Source organism: Nipponia nippon, unplaced genomic scaffold (genome assembly GCF_047370975.1).
Source record: "Nipponia nippon isolate SJK-2023a ecotype South Korea unplaced genomic scaffold, ASM4737097v1 scaffold_5, whole genome shotgun sequence".
NCBI lineage: Eukaryota > Metazoa > Chordata > Aves > Pelecaniformes > Threskiornithidae > Nipponia > Nipponia nippon.
Genome location: NW_028262369.1, coordinates 74008555 through 74030490, shown reverse-complemented (window position 1 = coordinate 74030490; position 21936 = coordinate 74008555). Strand labels below are relative to the sequence as shown.

The following is a 21936-nucleotide window of genomic DNA, read 5'->3' as shown; positions in this document are numbered from 1 at the left end:
TAGGTAAGAGCCAGACCTGGTGTGCATGGGGGGATGGGGAGGGGTGTGCAGAAATTCAGATGACAATCTTCCTTGCGTACAGCCTCTTCCAGCCTGAGGGTTTTCAGAGCATGTTCAGAGTTACAGCAGAAGCATTACTCAATTACCACACTGCGATGTGGATGATTTCAGTGGCATAAATGGGTTCAGCTGGTCAAAATGCTAGCATGGCCTTATCATCCTATGATATGAGGCAATTAAATGAGGTTTGAGGTTCTGAGTAAAGAGATATCAATCTGCTGATTTCCATGGCAAACCACCACTGTTAGCGATCATTCTAGCCTGTTACATAAGATCACGCTAGTTTTTTTTCAGATGGTGTTGAAGATAACAGCTCTTTTGGAGAGATGACAAAATGAAACACCCGCAAAGAGAGAAGAGCAAAACAGCACTGGCAGAAGCAGCAGCTCACGTCTCAGGCTCTGACTTGCGGACCGTAGGCTAGAGAAGGAAGGCACTTCCCATTGCCTTCGCGGTCCCTCTAGATACAGCAAACGCCTTCTGGTCTGAAACTGAAGTTGCTTTTTTTGCTGACAGGTTCACAGCACCATGGGCAAGAGTCACAGATGACAGTAAAAGGGGTGATGTTTGGTTTCCTTTGATACACATCTCCTCAGTCCAGCAAGGCCCCGGTGGCACTGATGAGTGCAGGAGACGGCTGGATGGGACATCCATGATGATAAAAGAATGTTTCTTTTGCTCCATCTGCACTTTTAGCACTGATATCAAATTATATAGTCCTCAGGGCAATAGCTGAATAAATCTCACCTTTTTGTTGACTAATTTCTGACATACCATTTTTAGTCTCCAGGCTCCTGTCTTTGCCTTCTTCAAAGGGCTTTATTCTGTCTAGCTTTTTATGTAATGTGCACAACTAGATTCTTAGCTCCTGCTTGAAGACTTGGAGACTATTGCTTTTGAGAGCCTTGAAAGATGGTGTGTTTCCCATTTCTGGAGCTGCTTGTACCCAGATCTCCAAATGAGCCCGCACAGGCTTACCTGTGAATCAGGCCCTAAGCTGTCTTCACCTTAATGTGCTACCTTTTGTGATCAGCAAAGTAAACTAATGAAGCTGCTATTTTGAAAGCTTAAGGGTTTTGCTAAAGACTAGGGACTTTGGACTCATTAGGAAGGCTTTAGGAAGAAGTGAAGCACCCACATGCAAACCCGTCCACTCCTCTGCAGCCTGACGCTGGAAGTACGTAAACTAAGCATGCCTGGAATTTCGCTTCTGTGTCCTAAATTGCTGCAGTCTGAGCAGACATAAGCTTAAGTGCTCCTCAGCTAAACAGGATGTGGAAGTTAGGCGGAGGTATGCCCTCAGTGCTCTGAGGGAAGCGGCGGGGCGGGAAAGGTGGTTGTCTTTGGATCTCGGAGAGGGACTGTGAGGCTAAACAAGGTAATGTGCCATTATAGCTTGTATCCCTGGGGTATTCCTCTGAACAGCGTTCTGGGTCAACTGTGTTTCAAGGACTAATCTAAGACATGCCTGTAGTCTTTGAAGTAGGGACCAAACCTCTGTGCTCCTTGAACCCCTGTGCAAGGGCCCTTCGCCCAGCAGGAAGGGGAGTTATGCTGCTGCTTCCGTAACTTACATGCTCACATGCATTCTCACTGTCTCAGCAAATTTTCCTTCTGTAGCCCAATTTAATTAGCCCAATTTAATCTAATCCCTACTTTAAAGCCCGCACAAAATTCCTTGGGGATGCAAAGATGAAGCCTGCAAAACCTCTGCATAGGTATTGCCAGCAGCATGCCCATGACTTTGTGGGTTTGCACCACGCAGCATCATTAGCACTTAGACTGCAAGTTGCTTGGGCTAAAGACCCTGTCAGTGACTAGGGTTTGTCAATTAGTGTGCACAGCTATGGCAGTTGAATGAATCATAATGCAGTATCAGACTGCCATGTGGCATCACTGGGCTACCATGTCAGGCAAAACATTTTGTATCACAAAACAAATTAAATAAAGTGAAAAGCAGACCTTGGCATATTTAAGGAAAAGAATGTTTTTACTCCTGCTGTAAAAGAAGGAAGAAAAAAAAAAAGAGATTGATTGCCCAAGTGTGCACATATTATAAAGCTGTCATTTACAGGAATGAAGCAAAAATAAACTCCTTTGCTACTACTGACATAGTCTAATAACCTGCATTGCTTGATGTAGAATCTGCACAGAGCTAATGACTTCAGGTCTTGCTGACCCTGTATGGCTCAGTTCCCAGAGTCCTACTGAGCATATAGGGAAAATAGCCAGGTTTTGTACAAACACAAATGTTTGCTTGAGCTGAGCTGAGGACCAATACAGTCTAACCATCATCTTGGGAAAGGAAGTTTTGTTGCCAAGTAAAAATTTAATCTGGAAGCTGAGAGTCAGTAAGAAATAGAGTTGTTTCCTTAGACAGTCCTTCTCTGCTATGAAAATGACATCCATGTTAAGAGGAGCAGATTGTAAAAAATTGTACTATGATGATATCTAAATACCTCCTAAAAAAAGATTTATGATTTTGGTCTACTCCTGAAGGGAATTTGCAGAACTGCAGGACCACTGGCACTGATGTGGGGATTGCAGACAGCACAAATCAGGCTCTAAATAACGGACCAAAAAGAGGAGCCTCAAAAGCTACTTTTTATTGCTCTTTGGGGAATAGTGCAGACTATTATAAAATACTGCAGGTTGTGAAGCTCCAATAGCATCGTGTAGTTTAAAGAAAAAAAGCCTCAAGGAAGACGGGGAAAGCTCAGTGGCAGCGAGCTGGGTAGAGCTACACCTCTGTACAGTAGGAGGCAGTGGTACATGGGGCAGGGATGGCGGGACACCCTGGACATGGCCACGTCCCAGCCTTAAGCAGCGTTCAGCACCCTGCACCTCAACCTTGTACAACATAATGTAAACTTGCAATGTCCGAGTGATTCAGATAGTCCCTTGCAATCCTACATTCTTCTCAAAATAAAGCAAAGTTAACTATATGACCTGGTTAAACAAGAGCAATCATGGGATGATGATATTCAGATATATTCAGTTGGTTGCCAATGTTTATCTGAGCATGATCACACCAGGAACCATCTCTGTTCCTTGTGTCGAAAGGGGAAGGCATCATCAGCATAAAACAGCCTTTGTTAATTCAAACTGTATTATAAAATGCAAGACAGACCTATCCCCAATCAAAGCTCTACAGCATGCTTATTTATAGCTTCTGGGGTCTTTTCCCAATTGATTTTTGGTTGGAAAAAAGCAACAAAAATACAAGATCGAATATGACCAAATAAAAATTGAATAAAAATTAAATACCAGATCAAATATAAATTAAAACACAGCACAGAAGAGTCATTTATTTTCACCTGAAACTTAAACAGGCCAATAGCAGTGAATGCTTGGCTATCTCCAAGCAAACCAAAAGCTTGCTTGCCAGACTCGCTCTCTGGTGACCAGCTCTTTGCAGCTACATGCAAGATTCAGTAAGAAAACAGATGGTACACTGGAGCTTTGCTTCATGAAGAATAATAGATGAGTAGATAGAGCCTCTCAATCTCAGTGTGGCACACAGGGTGATCAGAATCCTAATCACAACCACGCTGTGATAAAAGACTCTGGATGAAGAATGTATTAAGGTGGTTTGGTCTGTTTTATCAATAAAAGTAGTAGTAAGATATATTTCTTATGATTCTTTAAGCAGAAGACGACTCACAGGAGTGATACATACTGCTTATGAAGCAGTGTGAAGAGGGATAAATCACACTGTCCATTTAATGGTTGTGTGTTTGCTGCTTCTGTGTTATCAGCAAGATTATTCCCTGCATTCTAGCAAAATGGATAAGACTATATTAAAAAAATACAGACCAAAATTCTCCTTCTGGCATCTTTTGTCCCCTTACTGTGAAGGCTGGCACAGGTTAGAAAACAAATCATTTGCTTTATGTTGTACTGTTTTGTTATTATGATACATTATAGACTAATGCAGGATTCTGTCATCTAGAAATATTTGAGCAAGATTTCCATATTTGAAAAACAATTTCATGTCAAGAAGGTAATAACAAGTGAAATAACATCAATATAACTAGAATATTAGGACAGCCTAAAAGTAATGATATTGCAGCCTAAGGTATTAGAAGGAAATAGCTTAAATTATTCAGCAAGTAAACTGATGTCATGTGGTCAATGCACTACATGTTTCACATATCCCAATTAGAATTAATGTAATAATAAAGATTGATTATTAAGTAATAAACACTGGCCAAACAAATTACTGTAAACATAAGTCAAATCTGCTAGGACAGCATATCTCTCTCCCTCTGGTTTCCAGACCAGACCTTGACACAAAGCAGAACAAAACAAGCAATTCTTCACAAATGTTTTCTGACTTCTTTGTCCATCTTGCAAATATAGATCAAACTATCTCAGAAGATGTCACTGAAAAATTTGTGTATGCTATTTTCTCAGTGTTACTGTCCAAGATGTGATAATAATAGAAAAAAAATTTCTTTGGGCTTACCTATATGAGACTGCACCACAGTTACCTATGCTGGTTATAATGAAACATGATAAACTATACAGGGAAGCCGCGCATTTTTCTTTGTATTACAGCACCAAATTCATTCGGTAAAAGCAGACTCATTGATGGACTTCTAGGTTTTTTACTGAAAGTAAATGATGATTTATGCTACAGAGATTTTAATACTGAATTGAGCCCCTTCACAAATGGCGATTCATCCAGTGTGACAAACTGCAAGGCCTTGCAGCTTTCATGGAAGCAATTCCCGCCGTCTTGTCTCTCAGATGGTGTCAACTGGTACAAAGTTGTGCCACAATACAGTTAGCAGCAGAGAATCTGTCCTAACAGCTTCCTTCTAATTTATAGGAAATAGTGCGTTTTTATCCTCATATACAAGCTCATCTTGCCCACAGGTATAAAAATGAAGCTGAATCTTGGATCCATGGGCTAATACCAAAAGGATTTATCAGCTAAAACAAGACCCTTCATCCCACAGCCTTCAGACTGTGGGATGGGATTCAATCTCATTCATATGCAAGCACTGACAGAACACCTATGAACCACCTGCGTAAGCCCTTTCAAGTCTTTCATATTTTTTTCGCCTCTTCGGAGTGAGTAATTCCCATTAAACAGAGCTTCTGGCATGGCGCTATTGCCAATCTGCTCTCAGACATTGTTCATCCATTGCTTCATATTGTGCAAACCTTCAGGCTGCATAAAGTTATAAGTCCATTGTTATCACTAAGAAACAACCAAGGAAATGGAAACAGAAGAACATCTACCTCATGGTGGACAGCACTGCTATGAAAGGGCAGGTCCATGTTGCTGGTGTGGATCAAAAGACAGTGAAATACAGCATATATGGACAAAACTCTCTTTTTTTTGCATTAACACTTGGTATTAGATCATACAAAGAATTCCATTTAAAGTATTCAAGACCTATTACAAAATTAACAATGGAATACATAATTGATTAGAAGGTAGATATAGCCATGCAAGACAAAGTACCATAGAGAGTACATTCCCCACTTCAGGATGTTAAAGATGAAAAAATGGAAGTCTTTGTTCCAGATTTACCTTATTACAAACGTCTGTCCACATTGTATATTGCTCTGGTCAGCACGTGTAAGAAATACTCAATGAAATAGGAGTCCATTTGGCCTTTTCAAATAAAGCTTACCTCCAAAGTATTCTCAGAAGTCATTGGTAAAGATGACAGGCTTGAAAGACACTACCTGTTGTTTCTAAATGTTCAAATAGCAAATAAATACGAGACCACTGCTTGATGCCCTATATACTTTACAATTCATGACCACTTAGTAGAGAACTTAACTGAGATATAGCGCTTTTGAGACACTTGTTCAAACACACGTTGCTCTCACCAAACCTCTCTCCTCTCTGTCTCTGGGCATACTGTGCAGTTCTACCCTCCATCAGATTTATATGCAGTATACTCCTAGATCTTGAGATAAACTAACAGGCGTCTGAAAGAGACCCCAAATGAAATATTCATGAACTGTCATAACATTCATTACCATTTTATGATTCTCTTTACTTGGTCGAACAACAACGCTTTCTAGCACTCTATTAAATCAGCTAGCAAACTTTATAAATCACCAGCTAAACTACATGAATCTGTCACTTCTTAATGTACTGTCTGGGCTCCAAAAACACTTGAGCACATGGCAAAGTCATACCACTTATATTACCCTCTTTGCTGTCATTCTTCAACATTGATTTTTCTGGGTAAACTCTTACCGTATTAGGAATTTACCATCCTTTTACGATTGAGTTTGAGTTTAGTAGATAGATAAGTGAAAGAAACAGGTAAAATCTAACAGATATTTATTTTTGCAATAATGAAAATATACTTAGCTTATCTGGAAAAAAAATAATACAAATGTGCATGGACTCACCAACTAAAATAAACACTTTTTTGCTGAGCTATAGTGAATAGACTTTCAGATCCGGCTAAAGCTTTGCAAGGCTGCTAGTGCTGGACTGAAAGCTAACTCAGGCTGCTGGAAGATGATGCTAAATCCTAGTGAAGGAAAGTGGAAGTGACTGGAATTGCTGAGAATACAGATGACTTAAAGAATAATTAGACCTGTCCATTTCCATTAACATTGTCACCTCTTGTTTCAGGGCCTTCTGGGCAGAGATCTTCCTGGCTGTCTGTAGTACACTTTTTCCACCTATCTCTGCAGGATAGTAATAGCTCTCATACCAACTTTTATCAATGACTTGCTGCCCAGGATCAACGTGGTCCTTTTATCTGTTGTTTTTGCTGGAATCAACACCGCACACCTCATCGTCTTCCTGTTTTTTTCCCTGGTTACACTGGGTTTTGCTTAGCCTGTCTCTCCATGTTGCTTGCTAAAATCCAGAATCTACGTAGTTCTTAGTCATGACAAATTTTAAGCAATTCTGTCATGGCTGACTTTGGCCACATCAGCCTAGTCAAATAATGTAACTGAGAAAAAAACCTGTAAGTTACTGAATTAAAAAAAAAAAAAAGAAAATCTGCATCTAAACTGAAATAAAACTATCAACTACCTCCCAAATGTATTGGCTGTAATTACACCTGACACTTGCAATACTTTCAGCAGTATCTGTTCTGTTGATAATGTTCTACAAGGTCACAGTTACAATAAATTTTGTGTTCTGAAACTGAACTTTCTGTATCTGAACCTTTGGCTTCTTTTCTACTATGCACCCGGTCTTACTGATTTGTGTGACTTTTGCCCCTGAAGCTACGGAAGCCTAAGCGTATTTTGAAGCCAATTCCTTTCCTCTAAGGAGCGGGTAGATAACCTAGAAATTATGTACACACAAGGTTAGCCAGTCATCTATTCCTGTGCTTGAAGTTAAGTGCTAGTTTAAGTGCTTTGCCAGGTTAGAGAAACAGAGCCACAGGGTTCAGGGCCCCTGACATCAGCAGGAGACATTTACAGAGGCAGAATAACCTTTGGATTAGGCCAAGAGTATTTATAACCATTACAAGAACATTCAACATGTCTATATATTTATGTATCCATTTAAAAATTTATACCAAAGGCAGAAAATTTCAGAGTAGACTGTAAAATTTTGGTAGATTTATTTAAAGTTATTTAAAGTTATAAAAGCTTTTAATTGTTAGTACAGAACCTTTGTGCTAAGTGATATGAAGTATAATTTTGAATTTCAAGTTCAGAAAAGAAGAAGCACCACAGAGAAAATGTTTATTTTGGACCTGTTGACATACTACCTTTTTCTTTAAAAAAGATGAAATTAAGTCTTTTCATTAGTGCTTCAAGTTTTGTGCTTCTTTCTTGTCAGTAACACATAGCAGACCAGAGATTTGGCTTTAGAGTTGATTTTGAACAATCTGCAAGAAACTCCAGACCTCATTTAATAAAAAGCAGCTAAGTCCAGTCTGGCATCCTAGTTCTGGCTTCATTGAGAGCAATGGCAATACTCTCGCTATCTTAAATAGGGGCACGTTTTATTTTTGACGATTAAATGGTATCACAAAAACTTCTAACATCTTTCTTTTTTTTTATAAACACTTCTCTGTAGAGCATGTTTCCAAAAGATGCACATACAAAACTGAAAGAGCTTTCCCTGGGTCAGGTCTGAGCTTCTTTTGAAGGAGCCTGTAGCTTACATTAGAGATGTAGTAAGTAACAAGAAACATGTATCTACTGCCAACTGAACTCTAGATGTTCAACTTTTTAACTTGGGAGGAACATTTGCGTTGCAGATACGTTTCCAAATACAATTTATTATACCTTATGGCAACAGAACTGAGTGTTGCTGAAGTTAGCAGAGCAATATGGCAAAGACACTAAACCAACAAAGCATCACAAGGTGGAAATGATTGCAAATTTTCCACTGGAATTTTTTTCCCGAGGAGAATTGGTTTTGATTAATCAAACTTTTCTACAGAGGATAAGCTTTTTCCTCAAAAAATTTCAGCTTATGAAATCTTTCTTTTTAAAAAGTTTCTTTAAAAAAAATAAAAAAACAAAACCCAAAAACCCAAAACTTTTCATCATGAAACCTAATTTTCCTGCTCCTATGCTTATTTTATTTCACTAACATCAAACTTGGTAGCACATTATGCAAATAGTATCCTGTGCATGTATTTGACAGAAGACAGCAATTTTGTTGCACTTTATGAGTAAGGGAGAATAAAACCCAACATGAGAATTAACAGATGAAGTTTATTGTTTTAAATAAACTTGAAGACCACTGCTTTTCAGTTCAAGATATTTTGTGCTAACATTCTAATTTATTATTGAAGCTATGGATGTGACAGCTTTATAAACTGTCAAAGATTCCAACGCAGATAATTCATTACGGGTCAAAAGTTGGTTTAGTGTAAATTGTCACATTCCATAGGCTCCAGCTGAAATTTAATGCAGTGATATCAAAATTCTCTGATGCACAATACAACACGTCATAACGGTACCAAAATTATCCTGGTTTCCAAATAACTGCTGTTTTGCTTTAGGCATTTAATTGTTTTGTAACAATTTGTAACATTATTACTTTGCTTCCTGAAGCGATGACCAAATTTGCTGAGGGCTCGCTTTTTCAATTCTGGGTCACAAAAAACCCCCAAAACCAAACAACAATAATTTAGAAGATTTGCTTATAGGTTTCCATCAGACATAACAACAGCTTGGAAGTTACTTTTGTTAAGGATGGAACATCTCAGTGACAGTATCTCACACCAATTTGTATTGTTAAAATAAAATATTTATATTCTAGATGGAGAAGGTGAGATTCAGGTACTCAAATGTGTTTGTCTAGTGACATTTGAGACATCCTAGGGTATCAGTGATATCCATGCAGGACTGGCAATGGGATGCAGTACACAGGAGAGATCCAAGTTGCTCTGAGGCAGCAAGTAAGGCTAGACAGGATACCCAAGCCGTCTAAAATGGCATTGGGTGCCTGTTTTTTGGGTATCTGCATTGTTTCTATAAAGCATATAACATTATATCTTTAATCCTCCCAGTCGCTGGGTAGTTGGACAAACACTTTCTACTGAATTATAAGAGAAGGAGCTATAAAGTCCATGTTTTGCTTCTGGTAGACATATCTTGACATAGGCAGGTTGGTTATGGACCTTGTCCAGACACCTAATAATATAAGATAATATCATGCTCGCACACTAACAAATCAAAACATAGAGTGCCTTACTTGGGTAAAGTCACAGGGGAGCAATGCACATGAAAGTAACAGGATTGTATGCCATGTCTGAAGTAACTATTTTTACTTAATCCTGTGAAGCTCTGTCTAGGGAAATTTGTCTCTCTGCTTGAACCCTTGGGAGAAAAGCAGCATTATTCCCATCTGAATTTAGTTTATCTAATTTTACCAGAAAATCTAGTTAGCAAAGCCCCCTGAAATCCTTTTCCTGTCAGTGGAGGCAGGTGCTCTGAATTCCCTTCTGAAGGAGCCCAAGTTAAGCTTTACTTAATTGCTTTCTGGAAGGCTTACATTTAGGGATGAGATCTCAAGGTCAGGTAATCTAATATCATTCTTGATGATGAAGCAACAAAAACTTTAGGGTTTTTTTTGTGGCTACAGCAAGGATTTTCAAGTCTGCTTTGGTGCCCTAGCTACTTTATTACCCACTGCATCTTTCATCTCCTATGAGAAAAGCTGTTTTATAAAAGTGCACGTTCTTCACATGACATTAGGGAGACTGCCTTACATCAGACTGCCACACATCAGACTGCCACAGCAGCAGAACAAAATATAAGGGTCTAGACTCTGCTTTCAGTTTTATCAGCTTGGATTTTGAGTCACCAGTGGATACAATGAAATTATACAACGTATGTATTATGATAATTGGCTGTAATTATAGTGCTTAGAGATAACTGGATGAAGAATTACTTGAAATATAGTAGTATAATCAATAGACAGTAAGTAGGAAAACAATTAGATAACCTTTTAGGAAAAGCTTTTTAAAAAACAAAACAAAACAAAACCCCAAACCAACAGAATTTACTTAAGAGTTTTGGTTTTATGGAATCCTGGCTTAAGAATATGGTCAGCTTTTTTTAAATAGACGCTCTAGGACTCCAACATGGCAGATTTGTATCACAACTATGCCTAGATGGAAAGGTGAGAGAGAGATAACTCTGAAAGATGAAAATAATGAATTCTTCCTTGACCATTGTCTAACAAAAAAATTTCACTTAGTAAAATTAATTGTAAACATTTGTTTGATAAGAACTTTGATGTACATGGGCAAGATGGACAGCATAAGGCTAGCTGAACCTCATGAGACCTTTATACTGCTCTACTTGGGCACGGTCACAGATAAGCCTTTGCAATTTACACTTACAACACTGGTTCCTAAGGCTCATTTTGCAGGCTAGATTTTGCTAGTGCCCAGAGGGATGTTCTCCTGGCTCTAGGCCCATCCTCTCTGACTTCTAGTCATGATCCATTAGCCAGATAAAAGGAAACTCAGGAGAAGAGAGAAGGGAAGAAGGGAAGGCCATAAAAAGAAAGGGAGCTGGCCTAAATCCAGACAGCATGTTCTCAAAGGCTTCTTTAGGGTGGCTTTGAGATCACTCCAGTGCCAGCCATAAGTACTATTAGACCTTCAGCAAGACCGAGATTCTGACCCACGGTTTGATCTGTTTTGCTTAGCAAATCTCTCTGTTCAGATTTTCAGCATGGGATATGTCTATCTCCAGCTTCAGATGTCTGAATACCTTCCAAACCAGCAACATCAGAGAACAACTTCCCTCAAAGTTCCAAAATAAAAGCTACAAAAATAGGGGTCAGATTGCTACCAACACTGGGCTGGGAAATTAAAGGGGTGCCATTCTCTGATCACCCATGGCATTACATTAATTGATACTTTTCAGGATCAATCAGGTCTGCTCCAAAATCACTACATAATAGCAATGTTTTTATAATATTATTCAATTAATACAGATATTTTAAACATTGTTATTTAACATACCTCCAGATACCTCAAACTATCAAATCAATATCCAACTTATGGGCTTCAGCTTCCCTCCTACAAACTTTCATGAAGTGACAACATGGTGTAACACCATTCCGGTGTCACTTCTCCAGATTAAATAACCACAAAAATTCTTGGAATCCTAAGAAAATAATTTTGGTCTTTGATGAGACACTTGGCGAGAGGGCACTCGATTCATAAGAGTCGTTCTTAGTTGGCAATGCTCCAGGGAGCAGAGGAGCAGTTGTTAACAGTAGCCATCCTTCCCTCACAACTGAATCGCCTCCGCTGCGAATTCAAGGCTGCATTGCCCAGGCTGCAACTGCCCGTGTTCACTTCGCTGTCATCCCCTGCCATCCTTATGTTCTTGTCCTCAGAATTTCCAGCGCCTATTCACTGCTTTAGCTGGTGTGTTTTTCCATCTGTATTTCATCCCTTTTTTTTCCAAATTAAAAAAACAAACAAACCAGCTTTTGTGAGCATTTCAGTTTTTCTCCACTCTTTGTATCAAATATTTTAGATTGCTAAAATAGCTGTTAGAAAAATCTTTTTAAAGTTAAACATACTGTGAATAACAAAGTTAATTTTAAGACATTAACTTAGACTCAGATCTCATATTGGAAGACAGCCCTTTAGTTAGTGCAGCAGCGCAAAGGAAACCTAGGAGTCCCCCGTATATGAAAGATGCTACAAGTATGTTTCTAAATATCATTTGATCTGTTTCCCAGAGTTACAATATTCATTTTTCTCCTCTTACTTCCTAGTTTTTCTTTATATGCTAGAGATTTAGCTGAAGGCAAGAAGCATAAGTTACAAATAATATTTTCAGATGTTAAAAAATAGCTGAGTAGGTAGGTAAACAAGTTTGCAGCACATTTTCAATTCTTTGTTTTCTTTCTCCCCCTACAATTCAGAAGCTCCATTAATCTTAAAGTATGCTGATTTTTTATTTCCTAAAAAAACCTTGTGTAAGCCATTTACAAATTCATAAGCCTCAAATGTGCATAAATTGGTGACCATAACAACTTGCAATAGCTGAGATCTAACATCAGAAAATTAAATAGATTGAACTTGGACTAAGTCCCTCAAGTTCTATATATCACAAAGCGATGCAACATAATTTGCCATAATCTTTACAACAGTAAATATCAAGGGAATGGAAACATGACTCTCGTTTTACTCCACGTGACTAGACTTAACTTCTTAGCATGGTGATTTTGGTCATTTCAAGAATTTGGGCAGTAATAAGGTTCTTGTACATTAACTAGCTAGAATTAGTCTCCAGATACATGCAGCAAAGGAGTTATTTGTCAGGAGTTGAGTCCCAAGAGATGTTGAACATTCTGGATCCAATTCAACAGAGTATTTAAGCACATATTATTTCACTTTAAGCATGGGAGCAAATCCTTTACTTAGGCTATAGTTCTCAGTGCCTTGAACTAAATTCTGTTTTCCTAAATTTGTAAGCAATATAACCAGTGAACAAAACTCAAAGAATCAGATGATGCAAGTCAAGCCATAAAGAATGAACAACAATGAAGACTACTTATTTCAGCAAGCCTGTTTCCTTTTAGCTTACAGCCTCTCTGCTTTGCAACTGTCATCTTATATCCATGTTTTCTCCATCACAGCTAGTTAATTCCTAAAATACAGTACACAGCAATATTAATTTCCTGAACAGCTCTCCTCCTTGAATGAGGCAGATGTGCTTCAGTTCTATACTGGCTGTCAGCTTCAGTTATTCTGGAGCCAGCCAAATTCTCACTACAATCACAGCTGTCATGCTAGCTGACTTGGTGAGAGCAGGCTTGGTCTGTGAGAGGACATACGTATCCCTGCATTCTCCCCCCCTTTACTAAGGATCCAAAACAAATTCTGCTGTAAAAAACTGTTTAAACCAAAACTTAAAGAATTGTTGCAGAGCCAGTTATTTTTGTTGAGCATGGTTTTGGGGTAAATAGTGGCCTCAGCACATCTTTGTTTTGAAGATTTCAATATATTGAGGTCCTAATGAAAAGAATAGGCTTAACTGCTACCCCTCATCAGAAGAGCTCTAGGAAGCAGGATTTACTAGCCTAGGAACAGCAACATTTTAATGCAAATAGCATCTGAACTGAAGCAGGTTTTAATTCTGGTGGCTGAGATTAAATTGATGCATCGCCACCTGTATCATTCCTGAGTAGGATACCTCTAGTAAACTTGAAAAAGGTGACTCAGGTATTTGTACAGCTGTGTTCAGTTTTTCAGGTCAGTAAGACATCCTGTTTTGCAGAACTGTTAGTGTCCATCCTGTTCTTGTTCTCAAAAATTTTAACGAGCAATTAAAAAAAAAATTAAAAAATCCACACCAAAGTGAAAGTTTGGCTTCTCAAGCACAGAAATATCTGGCACCTGGCTGATACACTGGAATTTGGAGTGCTTCAGTCCCCCTGTGAACACAATGTCTATTTGATGTCCAACAGAGGAAAGAAGAGTACAATATTCATTAGCATATTTTAGTCTTTTCATAACCAAACGAATGCACATAAGCCTGCTAAAGAGGGTTTGGTGGGGTTTTTTTTGTTTGTTTTGGGTTTTGGGGGGGAGGGGGTTGTTTTGGTTTTTGTTTGTTTGTTTGTTTGTTTTTCACATAAAACGCTAGAATACACGTTGGGTATTTATTCTGTTGCCTCCCATTTGATGAATGCTGGCCTGTGACTTTGGTTGAAAAAATTAAGAGAGAGAGACTCCAATAATCTGTATTTAAAGAGTAACTGAATTAGATATTTTCTCAAAACTACAGATTCCAGCAATAGTTTTTTCATTGCTTCTAGCCTATACAAGGACAAGTTTGTTCAGTTAGTTTCTGGCTATGATCCAGTCAGATGATTAGATGCTTGAATGAACTCTGAGAAATATTTTTACAGTGTTAAAAATTTTAGCATAATCACTTGGGGAAAAAATATTCCATTTTGATTCTTGGCTACAGTACTTATCTTAAATTGCTTAGTCACGTGAAAGTATAATTTCACTAGCTGGCAGATATCCTTTTGAAATTTCACTTGCAACATGCTTTAGCTTACCAGCTCTGACCCTCATGTAAGGTCATCTACACAACTGTTTAAATAAAAATATACCCCATGATAACTCACAGTATGCTCCAATCATGCAGAAGTGTGAGTGAACAGCTTATTGATTGTAGTGTCTGACATGACCTGCCTATAATTAAGAAATCAATAACGTGGATTCTTCTCCTCTCTTCTCCACCACCCGCCTTTCCCTCAAATTCTAAAAATATCTCTGTGTTCAAACACTGCTGATGTTGGAATCCCATCCCAGTTTTGCCACACAAGCATTTCTCTAATACTTAAATAATTTCACACATTCTACTTTGGTCCCAAGGTCTGGATGGTGGTTGTAGAACGAATGTGTTAAATAGTACAGAAATAACGTTTAAAAGAGACCTTAAAACAAGGTAAGGATATAGCAGAATTTGGCTGATATTAAAATCATAACTGACATAAGACGACGATCCTCAGCTGACAACACTGATCAAACTATTGATGCCTCATCATTTCACTCAGTTGACAAAATAGCTACAGAGCACGATCTCCTCCCATCCTGCCTAATCCCTTCCTGCTATGTTGCCACACGGCAGGGAAGTCTTAGCCCTTTGCAAGATGCTATTTTTGAACTTTAGCACCATTATACCTAATTGACATTTCCCAGTTAGCTTCTCACTAGGTACTACCGGTTTCTTTCAGTAGATTTACAGAACGTTATGGGGCTTGAAAACATTTGAGGTTATTGCTGAAGAGGGAAACAGGGCATGCAGACAAACTAATGGAAGAAATCAAATATTTAAATAACATATGTAAAAGACTTCAGGCATCTTACGTGGCATCTCAGAAAAGAGTCAATTATGGGGCACAGAAAGAATCTAATAATAACCAAAGTAGGCCAAATGCAAACACTGTCATCCTGGCAAAAATTTGAAAGAAGCTATACAAATAGCAGTGAAGGAAGACAAATATGCACACTCCGAGCATGCATACCCCAGAGTACCCTTACTGAATCACGTTATGAGAATATGATCTACCAAAGCTCAGGGAATTCTGAATTCAGATACAGCTACATTTCACCTGAAAACCCTGCCAAACCCAAGCTACTTTGCACTCCAAAACTGCCACAAACAAACTCAGAAAAATATCACGGCAAGTACTTTTGTACTTGATTCTTTATAATGGCTAAAAAGGGAACAACACACAATGTTGCATCATTTCCACTAGGCTTAAAATGCAGAGGTAGCAGCTAAAAGCAGTGGGAACAGTAATCAGAAGAGAATAATGCTGCAAAAAGCACAAAGCAAGGATCCGAGTTTCAGCAAGTGTTCAAAAATACAGTTTGCTCCCTTGCAGCTTCACGTACTGAGGGTTTTGCATGCATATTAAGGTACTGACAAAATAGCAGTGTATTCCAAGACAAAACACAAGCATAAGAACCCTCAGTGAGGCACATTAGGAGTTATTCAGTGAATGCTGAAAAACAGGGTTGTCAAAAGGATTTTTTTTTTAGCATAAGCTTTTTTAAAATAAACATACATTTTAAAAACCAACATTTTCAGAAAAAATCTAGTTCTAGTACAAGTGTAAAAGTTCATCCTTCATTTAAAGCACTGTTCACTAGCCTACAAGTCTTTTAAGCACTGTATAAATTACCACATCGGTGTAAGTGGATATAATTTGCTTTCCTAAAAGAGGTCAACATATTAAATGTCAGGCAACACATTTGTACCATTCTGGGCTTTTGTGATTAAAAATCAGTGACTCTGGGAATTGTTTTCCATGGACTCAGTTGTTTTCCATGTAAGGCTTCCCAAAAACTATCTTTTGGGATGAAAGTTTATTTATACTTTAACTAGCTTTCACTATCATGCTGTCACTTTTAGCCTGAGGTGCCTGGGATGGGGTTTGGAGGGCTCTGGCACACGCCCAGGCAGTGATGCTCTCCCTTGCTCTCCAAGGGACATTCCAGGGCTTAAACACACCATTTCACAGAACTCTAAGGTTTATGTGCTGCGGGTTTGCAATTTAACACATAGGACACACACATTACCCTTCGGAAAGGTTTCCATGCTTTTTCTCAGAAGTAAAGAGAACTTTAATATTCTCAGGGAGTCAGTGTGGTAAATTGGATCAATTCAGTGATATAATTTATAACACGAGACTACCCTCAGCATTTTTGAAGCACAGCTAAGGGGGAAACTTGGGATTGGAAATGAGATGCCGTTTTGGGAGCAGGAAAGGGATGCGAGAATTTAAAGTGGGTAAAAAGCATACAGTCATAGCTGCTCTCCTCACAACCCAGACAAAACCAGGAAAATATATCCCCGTTTCCTCCTTACTTTGCACTAATCTTCAGAGTCGGTAAAGCAATACAGAACACTTCTCTTCCAACGCTTCTTTTTTTTTTTTTTTACCAGGGAGTCTCTTTACTTGCTCCAGATTTGTTTCCTCTGATCAGCAATACTGTGGCTAACCTTCATAGTCCTGCTGCAAAGTATCCCTTCCCTTCTTCTCCCTACATTTTCATATAGTTAAAAGAATTAACTTATCCTCTCAGAAATCATTAGCATTTAAAAATAAAAGTACATTTGTTCTCTGTTATGGGTTTATCTGTTAATCTTACCCGCAAAGTAGTAGAAATATTCAGTTCCCTCTGCTTCTGCCTCTCAGTGCTTTCCACAATGAGTGAAAATATGGTTTAATTATCCTAGATTGGAAAATACAGCTCTGCACCACAGCCTTACTACGAACTGAAGTATTGAATGCCACAGCAATCTGATTAAATTGTATTGTAGAGACCTCAAACCATGCTATATTCTAATCCCAGGACTAGGTTTGCTTTTTTTCTTATTTAAAATAAACTTTGATAATACTCAATTTCTCACTTCATGCCAAATCTTGCAATAGTCAAAATAAGTCCCAATCTGACTGCTGTAAACATTTCAAAGTACAGCATACCACAGCCCCTCCCTCCTGTTCCACCACTTACATTTGGCTGATGCTTTCCAACATGTGGAAACATTCTCTTTCAAACACACTTCTCATCTTCCAGTGAAAGCCTTGCCTAGACCAGATGCTTTGGTCCTCTTTTGCATTTATTTAATTGGCTGCCATTTAACATGAAATCATTAACACATGATGACAAATGCAAATCTACCCCCTTTGCAATCATTTCTTTCAAGACACAAATGCTTGTGCCTCATCCTGGCTTGCCTTAAAACAAGTAGAGACTAGAAACAACTATTTGTTTCCTGGAATAAATTTTTAGGGAAGGTGTAAATTTGCATTCACTGCCATTAATTAGATCAAGCTAATTGGCAATTAACTCCACTTAAAAAGGAAACGAATACGCAGTCTAAGCAAATCCTAGTCTGTGTATGTGTGTGCTTAAGAAACTAAAGTTAACTGCTACAAGTGCATTTCATCAGGTAGAAGAAGAGTGAAGCATCACTTAAAGAACTAAACTGGGACAGAACAAAAAAGCATATCAGAAGCACTAGTTGCTGTATTTCTCCTTGTGAGGGTGTATATGGCTGTTTTTCCACTGTTTTAACACCCTCTGTAACGAAGAAGGGCTGGCACTTGAGGCCCTACAAAAGAAGTGAGTTCTGAAGCAGTGCTTTCAAGGAAGAAAGTATCAGCCAAGATGAGATAAATGAGTATTTTTCTCAGCAGTAAGGCCAACTTAAGCATCCCCTATGCCCTTCTTACCCCATGCTCTTCTCTCTACTGCTGATACCACAGCTGGTGTGGCTGCATGGTAAATCAAATCAGGGCAGTGATCCCATTTAGGAAAATTGCTTAAAACAACAATAACCCTTACAGGTACCATTGTAAAGGAAGGACTTAGATGAAGAGACTAGAATGCATTATGAATTACCTTTTCCCCCTAAAGACAGATATTGGAAATCCTTACCATGAGGGAGGCTTCAGTCTGTGCCGTGGCTATCCAGACCCACAGGCAGGACCCACATCGGGGAGCTGGCAAGGCAGTCCTGGTGTGGAGCTGTATGAAGCACAGCAGCAGCTGTCAGGCAGCCATCCGGGAGCCGCAAGGAGAAGTGAGCTGAGCTTCAGCATCCCCCGTTTCTGCCTTTTCCAGCTGAACTGCAGTGACAGAGCACCGAGCAGAAAGAGGGATTTTTTTCCCCGTTGCATAAGGAAGCAGTCAGACCTTGCTGTTCTTATATTTTGTCTCCAGCTCAGCTGACTAAGATGTACAAGTCAGGAACTAACATCTTTCTTATCAATTTTCCAATCATTTTTTATAGGTGCTGTAAACTACATTGAAACTATGCCTTCTCAGTTCACTGTGGTGGGCTGAGAGCCTGCAACAGAGCTCAGTCCATCTTATGTAGCCAATTTCAAATATTTGCTACATAAAATTATTAACTGATAATACTTATTTAATGTCTTCATGTAGCAACAGTAGATTATACCATCCTACTACATACTTATTAACAGTCCAGAGGATCCTTTAGTCATTAATGACACAGAATGTTTGGATACTGCCGCAGTGTTGCTTGAATGACTCTTTCTTTAAAAGCTGTATTATATCAGAGATTTGTTTCAATTTACATTACCACTGATGGTCTCTTTTCAGCCTTTACACAGAATTCCAATTAATGTCAAAGAAGAGTAATCACACATGAAATAAGTAGAGAATATACCCCTTAAAATTTAATGTGTACACGAGATACTCTTATTAACTATGGTCTTACTTAATTTTTATACTAGAACATTAACTATAATTTGCAGAATAAGGAGTTTCTGAGTTCCCGCCCCAAAGAAAATGAGGCACTGCTGTTCATGCTAGCGTAGCCTTGCTGAGCTCAGAAATGGTACTGGAGGCTGTGGAGAAAATGATGCACCGAATTTTCCAAAACAACTTTAAAAAAACTCTCAAAGCATCTCACACTAAACCAACACATGAGATTGAATTTAGTTGCCATGAAAGCTGGTAGGATATAGTCTAAACCAACAAAATACTACACCTAGACAATGAACTAGTCAATTGGAAATTGAGGTGGAGGATTCACTGTCTGTGAAGGAGGAGAAGGGCTGAGCAGAATAGAAGCAAGAATATTGACAGGCCAGTAGAAAAGCTTCATAAAAGGTAAATTTTTTTGACTGTAATGGGATGAGCAGGAAAAAAGAAACAACAGCAGAAGTAATATATGAAAGTATGATGGCAATGCAGCTTCCAAGCAGTAAAACGTGATGTAATTTGACTGAGATAGTTTACGTTACATCTTTTCAGTTGATGACAAAAAAAAAACCCAAAATGACCTGCTGCACCCAAAAATGCACCACTTCCCTGGAGCACTACTGAACTGAGGCTAAGTTTAAAGTCCTCCAAAGTTTCGCCTTCTTATAGCTGCTTATTGCACCAACTTAACTGCTTTGCCCTCTGTTGAAGGTTTTGGCACTTTTCTTACAGGTACAGTGAAGGACTACATGCAAAAATCTCAGCACTGAAGAATGCAGCACCCAAAGCCATGCTCTCATCACCTGCGCTCAGCAGCGTCAGCTGAATCAAAGCCTCAGTAAGCCAACGCAAGTACAAAAGTGGCCGGGGACAAGATGTTACAGGAAGAGGACGGCACTGAAAGGCAAAAATCTGTCAAGGATCATTGATTTATACTGGGGAGAAACAAAAGCAAAACAGATAACCTGCCACAGCTCTTTCCTGGCTTGTTCTCTTATCTGCATTTGGCCTTCAAACAAAATTTGCGCACCCCTCAAGAGTACTTCTAGTACAGAATCAGTAATAGTGGGATGAAGCGCAGCATCCGAGAGTTATTTAAGTTATTTAAGTGCTTACTTGAACTCATCTAAATCTAGTACACGCTACTTGAGCATTTCATTTTTTCCTATGTGGTTTCCAAGTTAAAGTGTTGTAAAAGCATAGGTAGTAGCCTACATAGGCTGCATAATTAGGGAGAAAATATAGTTCGGAGAGAACTGTGCTGGTTTCTAGAAACACTGAGTCCTTAAAAAAAAGGTAACAAACCTTACTAGTGTTGCCTTTAGAAGCTTCAGCTTTTCAGTGAGCAAACTGGAGTGTTTAATGAAATCCAGTCCTTGTAGGAAGGAGTTGCTGGCCACTTCAGTTTTGTTAGATTCAACATCAGCAAGCAGTGACTCGGTCAAGGACTACTATAGCTAGAAAAAAAAAAAAAAAGGGTGTCTACTGAAATTGAAAGAAATGCATTAGGCTTGATAGACGAACAGTCAGTACTTCATGACTATAAGTGTAACTTAAAAACAAAAAACGCCACAGAAAATACTTGGAAAAGGACTTGGGAAAAGAAGCATCAGGGAAACAGTGCAGAAACACAAAGTGATTCCTGTGTAGCAGACCTGGCCCTGCTCAGTGCTAATAAGGTACCATTTCTAGAGCTTATGCTCCACCTCCATCACATGGGCAGTCTGATATGAACAAGCAGTAGACCTGCATGTGTCATAAACACCCATGGGAAAAATCTGAAGATGGATAGTGCAAGAGGGGTATTGGCACACATGGCAACAGCAGCCATTCATAACAGAGAAAAAAGAAAATGTCAACATATCCCCATCCATAAATTCCAACTCTAAAAGGGAGCTCTCAGTAATGTCAGGAATACTCTTGAAGGTTACACAAATCATGCTTCTCAAAATGAGGAGAAAGAAAGTATTGGCAGGGATTCCCAAATGCATTGTGGGCTGGTCAAATTAAATAGAAGAGCGGTATGATTAATGACACAGAAGAAATTGATATTAAAGTAGCAAATTTGTCAGAAGTATAAGGATTCCCAGAGAAAAGTGCCAATCATACCATCTCAACTAGTCACAAGTGACATTCGCCAGAGTGAAAATGGACAGGTTTTGGTTGAGGAAATTGTGATCGTATGACTTACAGTGGACTATGTCACCGGTCTTCCAGTAGGCATTGTGCCCATGGCTGTGCCATGGAAATGCATGATGAGCACCAGCTCAGAAACAGCAAATTCCTGCAATGTGCTTGCATTAGTAACTTTCATCCTGAGACCTCCAGCCAGCTTTCTTCCAGTTGGTGAGTTAAATGAATAAGCAGAGAGTATATAGGAAAAAAATTACCTTAAAATGGAAGGACACAAACCAAGTTTCCACAAAAGAGCCATATGTTGCACCATGCAGCAACTGTAATGGGCACAGCAAGCCCCCACTCAGCTGACAGCTACAGTAGGAGAGAGGATGGTTAGGGGAATAGGTAGGGAGCAAGAGACCATGGAAGAAGAAACAGCCATAATATTGCAAATGAAAACAATCCCAAACGTAGTACGTTGATAGAGTGAAAATGTGCCTACAGGAGCTGAAGCAGTCAAGACACGGTAATCATCTTTCACATACTCTGGTCACATACGAAG

General features: G+C 38.9%; 1 long non-coding RNA gene across 2 annotated transcripts in view; it reads right to left on the bottom strand.

Annotated features, from left to right (window-relative positions):
• LOC148052328 (uncharacterized) overlaps positions 1–21936 on the bottom strand; it is a 191875-nt gene that overhangs the window by 30860 nt on the left and 139079 nt on the right. For both annotated transcript variants that reach the window (XR_015699007.1, XR_015699008.1), the window contains exons 2-3: positions 20562–20713; positions 18465–18655 (exon numbers count right to left, since the gene is read on the bottom strand). This is a non-coding gene — a long non-coding RNA (uncharacterized LOC148052328). The remainder of the gene's footprint in view (positions 1–18464; positions 18656–20561; positions 20714–21936) is intronic.